A 12,399-nucleotide genomic window follows, 5' to 3' on the forward strand; every position below is an offset into this window, starting at 1 on the left:
TGGAAGCAGCAGTCACAAAATCAAACAATGCGTTGCATTGGGTAAATCTACTGCAAAGGATCTCTTTAAAGTGTTGAAAAGCAAAGATATTACCTTGAAGGATAAGGTGCACCTGACCCAAGCTATGTGTTTTTCTTTGCATCATATGTATGTGAAAGCTGGACAGTGAATAAGGAAGACTGAAAAAGAATTGATGCCTTTGAATTGTGGTGTTGGTGAAAAATATTGAATAAACCATGGACTGCCATAAGAATGAACAAATCTATCTTGGAAGAAGTACAGCCAGAATGATCCTTAGAAGCAAGGATGGTGAGACTGAGTTTTACATACTTTAGACATGTTGTCAGGAGGGATCAGTCCCTGGAGAAGGATATCATGCTTGGCAAAGCACAGGGTCAAAGGAAAAGAGGAAGACCCTCAACGAGGTGGATTGACACAGTGGGTGCAGCAACGAGCTCAAGCATAACAACAATTGTGAGGGTGGTGCAGGACCGGGCAGTGTTTTGTTCTGTTGTGCATGGGGTCGCAATGATTCGGAACCTACTCAATTGCACCTAACAACAACAACATGGTCTATTCTGGAAAATAATCCATATGCGCTGGAGAAGAATGTGCATTGTTCCGATCCTGGGTGGAGTGTTCTATATATGCCCATTAGGTCCAATTGGTTTACTGTTTTATTTAAGTTCTTAGTGTCCTTAGTGATCTTCTTTCAGATGTTCTGTCTATAATCAACCCTACTATTATTGTGGAGTGGCCTATTTTCCTTTTCCAATCAGTCAGTATTTGTTTCATGTGTATTGGTGTATTGCTATTAACTATATATATGTTTATAATTGTTATGTCTTCTTGTTGAACTGACCCTTCCATTATTTTGTAATATAATTTTGTCCACATGCTAGGACAAAATAAGTCTCAACAAATTTTAGCAAAAAATTGGAATCATACAAAGCATCTCCTCTGACTATAACAATATGAAGCTAGAAAACAACAACAGAAAAAGGGAGAGTGAAAAAAAAAGTGAAAACTAAATAATACAGTACTAAAAATTATTGGGCCATAGAAGAAATCATAAATGAAATTACAAAATTCCTAGAATCAAATGAAAATAAAAATACAATATATCAAAATTTTTGTTATGCAACAAAAACCGTACTTCGCAGGAAATTCATACCAATAAATTCCTATATTTAAATAAAAAGAAAGGTCCAAAATCATTAACTTAAATGGACAACTTTAACAAATGGAAAAGAGAGAGCAAATGAAGCCTAAATCTAAGAGGAAAAAAAAAAAAAAACCAGGAATAATAAAGATCACAGCAGAAATAAACTAAATAGAAAATAGAAAGAATAATAATAATAAAAAAAAAAAAACAGAAGTTGTTTCTTGAGAGGATCAATAAAATAGAAAAAACACTAGCTAGATTGAAAAGGGGGTAAAACAACAAACAAACGGAAGAGAGAAGGTAGAAAAACCAAATTCAAAAATGAAATTGATACATAGCAATCTATCCCACAGAGATGAAGATGATCCTAAGTGGTATTAGAAATTGTAGCCCAACAAATTTGAAAACCTAGATGATATGGACAAATTCCTAGAAACACACTACCAACACAAACAGAAGTAGAATATTTACAGAGTCCGATTACAAAGGAAGAGGTTGAAGACATCATCAAAACACTACCAACAACAGCAAAAAGAGGAGGACCAGATGGCTACACTGGATAATTCTATCAAATATTCAGAGAAGAGTTAACACCAATCCTACTCAATCACTTCAGAAACACAAAAGAGAGGGATACTATCAAGCCCTTTCTACGAAGCCAGCATAATCCTGATGCCTAAACCAGGAAAAGACATTATGAAAAAAAGAAAACTACAAACCAATATCCCTTATGAACATAGATGCCAACATTTTCAATTAAATGCTAACCAACAGACTTCAGCCACATATAAAACAATCATATACCATAATCAAGTGGATTCATATCAAGATTACAAGGGTGATTCAAATTTAGAAAATCAGTTTAATCCATTACTTAAATAAAAGAATGACATGATCCTATCAATTGGTGCAGAAAATGCATTGAATAAAATTCAGCACCCTCTTTGGATAAAAACCCTCAGTCAAATAGATGTAGAAGGGAAATTTCTCAACACAATTAAGAGCATTTATGCAAAACCAGTAGTTGACATTACACTCAACTGAGAAAGGCTGAGAGCCTTCTCTTTCAGAACAGGACCAAGACAAGGATGCCCATTATCAAGAATGAACTGGAAGTACTAGCCATAGAAAAAGAATAGAAAGAGAAATAAAAGGTATCCAGGTCAGAAAGGAAGATTGAAAGCTATCTATATTTGCAGATGACATGATCCTATACATAGAAAACTATTCCATGAGAAAACTGCCACAACTAATGGGAGAATTTAGCAACTTTGCAGGATACAAGACCAACACATAAAAATCAGTTGCTTTCCTCTACACTAACAAAGATGGCTCCAAAAAAGAAATCGAGCAAACAATTCTGTTTGCAATAAACCCCAAGATGACAAAATACCTAGGAATTAACCTAACCAGGAACATAAAAGACTTATACAATGAAAATTATAAAACACTACTACAAGAGACTAAAAGAAACTTACAAAAATGGAAATACATCCAGTGCTAATGTATTGTTAGATTTAATATAGTGGAAATGTCAATTCTATCAAAAGCAATCTTCAGATATGTTGCAAACCCAATTTAAACCCCAACAACATTTTTTTACTGAAATGGGATAACTAATGACCAACATCATACGGAAAGGAAAGAAACCCCTGATGGACAAAGCAGTATCGAAAAGAAAGAACAAAGCAGGAGGCCTCACACTTCTCAATATTAAAACACACTTTGCAGCCACTGTAATCAAAACATCGTAGTATGTGTTCAATGATAGAAACATAGAGCAGTGGAATAGAACTGAGGACTTAGAATTAAACTCAGCCATCTACGGAAAACTGACTTTCAACAAGGAGAGAAAATCAATTCAGTGGGGCAGAAACAGTCTCCTTAATAAATGGTGCTGACAAGCCTGCATAATCACCTGCAGAAAATTGAAAATGGATGCATACTTCCCACCATACACAAAAAACTAACTCAAAATGGGTCAAAGAACCTAAATGATAACCTTTTTATTATGAAATTTTGTGGAAGAACACATAGGTGGAAAACTGTGGGACCTACGCTTTTGTAAAAACAGAATAACAAACATAACAAATGCACACACACACACACACAACGAACAAAGTAGATAAATGGTACCTCATAAAAATTAAAAACATGTACTTTATTAAAAGAGTGAATAGAAAGCTGACAGATGGCAAAAAAAAAAAAAAAATCTTCAGAAATGACTTTTCTGATAAGGGTCTAACCTCTAAAATCTGTGGAAAGTTGCAACAAGTCATCCACAGAAAGACAAGCAACACATTCACAAATTAGGTAAAGGAGATGAGCAGAAGGTTCACCAAAGGGTTCACCCAAGCAGGTAAAAAACATGAGAGAAGATATTCACATTAGATGTTAGAGACATGCAACTCAAAAATGCAATGAGATAAGATTTTCTCCAACTAAAATCGTGCTGATTGAAAAAAAAAAGAAACAAAAAAATGGATAACAAGCAACAAATACTGGAACTCATAGGGAAACTGGAACCCACATCCGTAGCTGATGGGAATGTAAACTGGTACACTCACTATGGAAAATGGTATGGCACTTTCTCAAAAATGTAGAAATAAAGCTACCCTAAAAAAAAAAATTTTTTTTTTTTTTTTCTCCAGCAATCCCACTCCTAGGAACATACCCTACATCCTTTGCAGTGTAGTCCATTCCAACACAAAGCTACGCAACGAGACAGAGTAGAACTGCCCCATAAGGTTTCTAAGGAAAGGCTGGTGAATTCCAACTGCTAGCTTTTTCATTAGCAGCTGAGCTCTTAACTACCACATTACCACGGCTCCAGGTATATACCCTGGAGACCTAAAATAATGACATGAACAGATATATGCACACCTATGCTCATTGCTGCTTTATTTGCAATAGCAAATAAATGGAAACAACCGAAGTGCCCATGAACAGATGAATGGATAAGCAAATTTTGGTATATACAAACAATGGAATACTGTACAACCACAGAGAAAAAAAAAAGATGAGACCACAAAACATAATATAACATGGATGGACCTAGAGGGCATAATGCTAAGTGAGCATAGTCAAGCATATAAGGACAAATATTGTATGATTTCTTTGGGTTTTTGTACCTCTTTTATAAGAACACAAGAATAAATATATTCTCATTGATGTTCATTGGTGGTAACCAGGGATGGGTGGTAAGTATATCTCAGATCAAAGAGAATTGTAAATTATTTTTGGTGATGGGAAAACTGACACCGAATGTTGATGTAGTGAGCACAACACAACCAAATTAGACACAAATGTTTGAGCACATATGGAGGGGAATAGTCATATTGGTATACGGGTAGGTACAAGTGTGCACGTAGGTGAGAGAAGACAGAAGAATCTATTAAAAAAAAAAAAAAGTTGTCTTCAAGTCGATTCTGACACAGAGTGACCCGATAGGACAGAGTAGAACTGCCCTATAAGGTTTCCAAGGAATGGCTAATGCATTATAGCTGCCAACCTTTTGGTTAGCAGTCTGAGCTTTTAACTGTTGCTCCACCAGGGCTCCAGAGGTATGCATAAGTCCAAATATGTGAGTATAGGCACATATGTTCATTGGAGAATACAAATACAGATACTCCATAGCTATAACCAAACTCCTTCCCAGACTGGTTTTCTGGATTTTAAAAGCTTAGGACCACAGTCTCACAGGACAACTCAGTAAACTGGTATAACATAGCTCACAATCATGATCTGTATCCTAGTGAAGGGAGTAGTATCTGCGGTCTTAACAAAAACTTGCAAGCAATATTATAAGGCACGATTAAGAGTCTCTACACACCAGGAGTAAGAAAGTAACCAAAACCTCAGAGAAGAAACAAGTCTATATGCGCCACAACTTCATCTATCCCAATACCAGAAGTATTAAATGGTTCTTGGGTCACAATCGATGGTTTTTGGATAGAATGAGATTAAAATGTGGTGCAGAACTCTATTCTTATTTAGAAAAAAAAAAAGAAAAAGTCAGGCAAACTGAAACAGTAGAGAATGGACTCCCTGAGACTGTCACCCTAAGACATCCTTTCAACCTAGAGCCCCAGCCTATCCCCTGAGATTAGCTTTTAGCAAAAAAAGTAGAGTGGCACACACAATAAAAGATGTTACTTGTAAGATTGGTGCTCTGTTTAAAAACCACCAGTATGAGACCACAAGTTTAACAATTATGCAGAAGCAAAGATGTGAAGATAAACAGGCAGGGAAAGTAGACTACTGGAAATGGAACTAACAGAACACAAAAACAATGTTGACATATTATTGTGATAAATGTAACTAATGTCACTGAACAATTTGTGTGGAAATTGTCAAATAGAAACCTAAGTTGCTGTGTAAAATTTTGCCAAAAACACAATAAAATATCATTTAAAATATATATATATTACAAATCAATTAAAAATAATTAAACACCCATGTAACTCGCAAGTAGATTGATTCGTAGAACATAACTAGCACTGTAGAAGTCAATTACCAATCCTTTCCATATCTCCCAAGCCTCATATCCCAGCAATAACTACAAGGTTGACTTTTATTATAACCATGCTCAAGCTTTTCTTGGGAAGTCCCAAATCCCTGGGTCAGGCAACAGGGCATGAAGATCCCAAGACCCACATGTCAGATGGCAGGCTGCTGGCTCACAGCTGTGAAGGCCAACAATCAAGATCAGTAAGTGAGATGGCAGACTGCTGGCCCCAGTCCCAAGAAGTGGAGATCAGATGATGATGAACCAAATACTGGATCTAGGGCAGAGCTAAAGCCAGTGAGCTTTGCCAGAAACTCAACATATATTGGATACAGGTCAGAACCCAAGAAAACTCCCTTTTAAATGATTGGCTACTCACAGCAGATCCCATCGTGGAGATGATCACGTTGTATCAGATCTCATCATGGTGGTGATTACATCATTCTGTGACTGCCAAAGTACATTGTAGCTGCCAAGCCACGAACAATCGTGGCCCAGCCACACTGACATACAATCTTAGAGATAACGCTACCTAAGTGTTACTAAGATTTAAAGTCTTGAAGGGGAAGTATTTTATGACAATAGTCCAACAATTGACAATTGTTCTGGAATCTTGCCTCTAACCTAAGCTGGAATTCTATGGGAATCTTATTTTCTGCCAAGTGAAATTTAATAGGATTTTCAACTGAATAGTGGGTTTGCAGGGGGAATCAAGTAGCGAAAAGAAGAAAGAATGCTGTAAGGAAAAGAAAAAGTTCCCCCGTTGGGATTAACCTTGGGGAGGAGGGGAACGTTTGAACTAAATTCAGAATATTCAAAAGCCAATCCTCGGTTTGTCCGGGTAGTTCTGAAGAAATTACTTATATATTATATAATTTGTAGGTAAAATTTTCTTTGTTGTCAGAACATTTATTATAACTCTTACAGTGGCCAGCTCCAGAACTTGGATCAAGGCACCCATTTCAGAGGAGAAAATAAGCAAAAAACTTCAAGAAAATGTGACAGGAGCTCAGCCTAATAGGAACAGAGGGTCCATATGATGCAGTCATAATAGATAAGAGGAGAGTTGGTTTGCGTCACGTTTGGATGGCCTCCAATGGCATTGCTCGGTTAAGGGCGATCAGGACCCTACTGAAGTCTAAGAAAGGGGAATTTCTGCACACTCTATTCCATTGAGAGGCTGCAGAGAAAGAGTATTCTGGGTAGAGTGAGAGCTATCTGGGCAAATAAATAAATAAACCAAATCAGAGAGTGCCAAAGAGATTTGTTTAATTAGAAATTTAACTGTGCCAGATGGAAGAGATCTCAGGGGAAGGGATAACTATTTTGTACATAGAGACCATTCCATGTTCAAAGTGAACAGACTGTTTTAAAGGTGTATTGAATACCATTGATGAAAGAAGTTGTTTCAGCCAAAGGAATTCGAACACTTAAATATATAAACCCTATTCAGTGAGGAAGAAATAAGATTATCACAGACAAACCCAAACCCAAACCAACTACTGCCAAGTGCATTCTGACCAACAGCGACCCTTCAGGACACAGTAGAACTGCCCCATCCAGTTTCCAAGGCTGTCAACCTTTAAGGAAGCTGATGGCCACAACTTTCTCCCATGGAGCAGATGGTGGATCCTAACTGCAGACCCTTTGGATAGCAGCCGAGCACTTTAACCACTGAGCCACCAAGTCTATTTTTCAAACTAAGAAAGGTAAGTATGAAATGTTTTATATTAATATTTGACTTCAGGTCATATTATTAGAATCAATAATTAATATAAAGTATCAAATGTGCTATTTTATTAAAGCAGCTCCTATTTCTGACTATTGAATATAACTTACTTTGAGTTTAAACAGCAACATTAAATTACATTGCAACACTGAAAATTTGGAAAGTGCTCTTTTTTTAAGAATACTGAATATTCTAGGAAAACATTTTTAGCAAAGGCTTTGTGGCAAATTAGAATTATACTTGTGTATTTTGGCTCTGATGATATCTCAATATTTTAAAGTAAAATAATCCATGAAATAAATTTACAAACATTAAGGAATCCAAGAAACATCTATTTTAAAGAAAATATTTTTATGTTACATAATTCATAAAATAAAGTTTTAAGTTCATATTATTATTAAAATTAATTTCAGGGTTTATGTTTCTAACTTCCATCAAAAATACAAATGTAGCTGAGCTTTAGGTAGGTTGGGGATATTGACAGTGATAAATATGTATCTGAATCAGAATATTTCAACCAAAGTCAAACCCATTTCCTGCGAGTATAATCTGACTCATAAGGACCACATAGGATAGTGTAGAACTGTCTCATAGGGTTTCCACGGCTATATGTCTTTACGGAGAGAGACCGCCACATCTTCCTCGCACACAGTGGCTGTGTGGGTTTGAAGCACCTGCATTTTGATTAGCAGCCCAGCATTTAACCCCTGTGCCACCAGGACCCCTTCAGAATATGGTTAAAAAAGAATATGGTTACACATCCCTTAATCATTTGGGTTTTTTCCAGGGAACAGATTCTTAGATTTGAAATTTATATATATATATATATATATATATATATACACATATGATAACATTAAGTTATATTTTACTTGAAGCAATAAGAAATTAAACATTTTCAAGAAAGAAGAGTAATATAAGTAGTTTCAGGAGAACACGTGGTAAATCTCTGCACTTTTTACCCTGTTCTCTTGAGAAAAACATAGACAAACCTTACCTCTTTAATGTTATACATGGATAATTTCTTCACCAAAAAAGTTGAGTGTGTAAAATTGGAAATTCTATTTCATCTAGTGCTAAAAGTCATTTTATTCAATTAACAAGAATTAATTTTTTTTTATTAAATGCTGTCATTCATAAAGTAATGCATAAAGCTTTGGCTCTTCTGCTCTCTTGTGAGTCTGAATTCTTTTCTCCCTCTTAAGAGTGATGCTTTCATTTTAATAATATCTAATCCTTTGTTTCAGTTCAGAAACAAATCCTGAGTAACATATTAGATGTACACCCATTTTCTAGGATCTATATTGATTTAAAGCAGGAAAACAGTCACAGCCTTTAGCTCTCAGATCATTTAGTACCAGTAAAAAAAAAAAAATGCATAAAAGGCTATTACCCTAATTGCAATTCTAAGGACTGAGCAGTGATGGCTACTACAGGTGTTAGAGCCCATAAAGTAGAAGTAAGGATATAAACCCAAATATCGACAGAATTCATGGTGAAATAACAACTTGAGAGTTGAATGTTTTTTGGAGTTTTGTTTCATTTTGATAATTTCTTTTAAGATCTCACTACACTCCCACAAAAATCCAGTGATACAAAGAAAAATAGGGAGTATTCCTCATGTGCTATAGCATACTGAGTAAAATTCAGAAGAATAAGTTAGAATTAGCTTTAATAATAATAAATGGGTGAAGATAATAAGTAACTTTGATAACAATAACAATAGATAACAATAATAATAACCTTTTATAAATGCCAGGGTTTCTTCAAGGTTTTTTACTTATATTAAATGATAAACTCACCTAACAACACTAAATGTTCCTATAGTTGCTAGCCATTTAACAGCTGAGCAAACCGTGACACTGGAAGATTAATTAACTTTCACAAAGTCATCACACAGGTAGCTGTTGCTGGAGCTATAATTTGACTATACTCCATCTGGAAGCACGGTTTTTAACCATGGGCATATTGCCCTGGTGCACAGTGGTTAAGCACTCCACTGCTAACCAAAAGGCCAGTGATTCAAACCAAACTGTTTTTCTTGGAATGCAGACATGATAGTCTGCTTCCCTAAAAATTTACAGCCTTGGAAACAGTAGCGGGCAGTTCTACTCTGTCCTATTCGGTCACTATGACTCGGGATTGACTCCTCAGCAATGGGTTTGGGAATTTTTAACCTTGGCACAATACTCTTGCTTTGCTTAGTGGACATTAGGATGGAGAGATGAAAAGCAGGGTGAGGCAAGAGGCACTTTGACTTTTACAATATTTAAGGAGGCCCTCACTTTCAGGATTGTGCAACTGCAAGGATGGCCCCGAATGCCTCCTTAAATTTTGTACCTCAGGAGCTTCACTGACTAGTCCTTGTCCTGATCCTGATGAAGGGAATGGTTGGAAAAACAATTGCCAATAAAGGCACTGACAACCACTTCATCAAATACCTATTTTACTAGGCAATTTGTTAAATCCTAGGGCTACAGGTTTAAAGAACTACAGTTCTAATTGTAGAACTGTAACTAATAAGTAAACAATTTAAAATTGGTAAGTGGGTGGAAAATTAAATTATCACATTTAAGCCTCACAAAGAAGTACACCTTAGACTTTAAATAATTGCTTAACATCACAAAGATAATAAATCATGAAGAGTCAAACTCAAGTCTGTTAAAAAAAAGATATTGACTTGCAGTCACAGAAGCTATGTACAATTGGTCAAATTACTCATACTGAGTCTCAATATCTTTATATAAAAGAAAAGTCAGTGCAGAAAGCTATCTAAAGTGCTATTTTTTAAGTAATAACAAAAATTATAAAGGGTGCACATAGCACAGTGGGTATAACAGCCAAAACCTTTCCTCCTCCTAACCCACACATATATACACAGGTAACAGAAACCCTCCATGCTACCGCTGTTTTTCCAGGGTGACTACATTTATTGTTTATGTCTGAATCAGTGTTCCCAGGCTAATTTCCCTGAATAATCCTCCTATCTTACCTACTTAATAACCTACCAAAAGATATTTGTTTTATTCCCCTATGTAAGATGAAATATTGAGAGAATTTTCATTTTTCTTTCTAAAGCACCTAATATGAACTATATAATAAGAACCTCTGTTTGTAAAATGTCAAGTCATGGAAGAATCAAGCTGTGAAATAGGGAGTTAAAAATGTATGTGAAAAGACAGTTTATAATAGAGTGTTTGAGAAGCTTGACTGAGAAAATGCATAGAGAAGTACAACAGGATTACCAAGACCTGTAATTAACTTGAAGTGAGATCATACAGCAAAGCTGAGAGTCCATCTCCAGTAGTTGCCAATTGCTCCAGTGCCCGTGCTGAGTCAGGTATTGCTTGACTTATTCTGGATTGTGCTTGGAAAGTATAGTAAAATGATCTTAAATTTGAGGTGACTGTTTACTGTGATTTAACAGGAGGACGAGGGACATATGTAAATAGTGTCATTCTTAAAGTGTAAACAATAGCAGTGATCATAAAATCCAATGCAGACACCTCAATACAGTTTAGAGAAAAGGCAGAGACAGAGGAAGGTAAAAAAAAAAAAAAAAAAAAATTTTTTTTTTTTAAAGGAAATGCAAATGTTAATTTCCCTTTTCCACAGATGAATCATCAAGAAAAACCACCAGAAGACAACCTAACAGAACTGATGGCATTTGTTCTCTTGGGCTTTGCTGACATGCCCCATCTCCAGTGGTTTCTTTTTGGATTATTTTTAATCATCCATATTATTATCCTGATGAGCAATGGCACCATATTTCTAATAACAAAAATGGATCCTGCTCTCCAGAGCCCTATGTATTTTTCCCTGGCAAATTTTTCCTTCTTGGAAATCTGCTATGTATCAGCTACTCTCCCCAGAATGCTGATGAGTCTAGGAACCCAGAGAAGGAGAATTTCCTTAGTTGCCTGTGCTACACAGATGTGCTTTGTCCTCATGTTTGGAGCCACAGAATGTTTGCTCCTGGCGGTGATGGCCTATGACCGCTATGTGGCCATTTGTAATCCTCTGCACTATCCTCTAGTCATGAGCCACAGGGTCTGCATTCAGTTGGTGACTGGGTCCTGGACCATTGGAATCCCAGTTCAGATAGGGCAGACACATCAGATTTTCTCTCTGCCTTTTTGTGGATCTAACCAAATCAACCACTTCTTCTGTGATATTCCCCCAATACTCAAGCTGGCTTGGGGGGACACCCTTGTAAACGAGATGTTGGTCTACATAGTTGCTGTGTTATTTGCTGTGGTTCCGTTTCTGATGATACTTGGCTCCTACAGTAAAATCATCTCCATCATCCTGAAGTTCCATCAGCCACAAGTCGAGCCAAAGCCTTCTGTACTGGCTCATCTCATCTTACAGTTGCGGTGTTATTCTTTGGATCAGGCATTACTACATACTTAAGACCCAACACCAGACACTCAGAGGGAACTGACGAAGTTCTATCTCTTTTCCACACTATCCTAATTCCTATGTTTAATCCTATGATATATAGTCTAAGGAACAAGGATGTCATAACGGCACTGAGAAAACTAGTATGTAAATAATTCATTTTATTAAATGTATAAGAGTTGCTGTCTTATGTATTTTTAACCAAATTTCAACAGATGTATGCTTTTAATTATGACTTATGTTATGGATTGATTGAGTCCCTTAAAAATGTGTGTCAACTTGTCTAGGCCATGATTCCCAGCATTGTGTGACTGCCCACCATTTTGTAATATGATTCGGAAGGGTCTACAAGGCAATGGGTTTGGTTTGGTGATTTTCTTATGTTTGTAAATCCTACATCGATGATGTTAATGAGGCAGGGTTAGAGGTAGTTATGTTAATGATGCAGGACTCAATCTACAACATTAGGTTTTATCTTGAGTCAATTCTTTTGAGACATAAAAGAGAAACCAACAGAGAGACAGGGGGCTTCCCACCACAAAGAATGATGAACCAGAATGGGAGTGTGTTCTTTGGACCCAGGTTCCCTGAGCTGAG

At 36.3% G+C, this 12,399-nt stretch overlaps 1 pseudogene; it reads left to right on the forward strand.

Annotated features, from left to right (window-relative positions):
* Positions 1 to 5,749: 5,749 nt before the first annotated feature.
* On the forward strand, positions 5,750 to 11,957 carry LOC135228511 (olfactory receptor 10AG1-like; annotated as a pseudogene).
* Positions 11,958 to 12,399: the final 442 nt, after the last annotated feature.

Source organism: Loxodonta africana, chromosome 22 (assembly GCF_030014295.1).
Source record: "Loxodonta africana isolate mLoxAfr1 chromosome 22, mLoxAfr1.hap2, whole genome shotgun sequence".
NCBI lineage: Eukaryota > Metazoa > Chordata > Mammalia > Proboscidea > Elephantidae > Loxodonta > Loxodonta africana.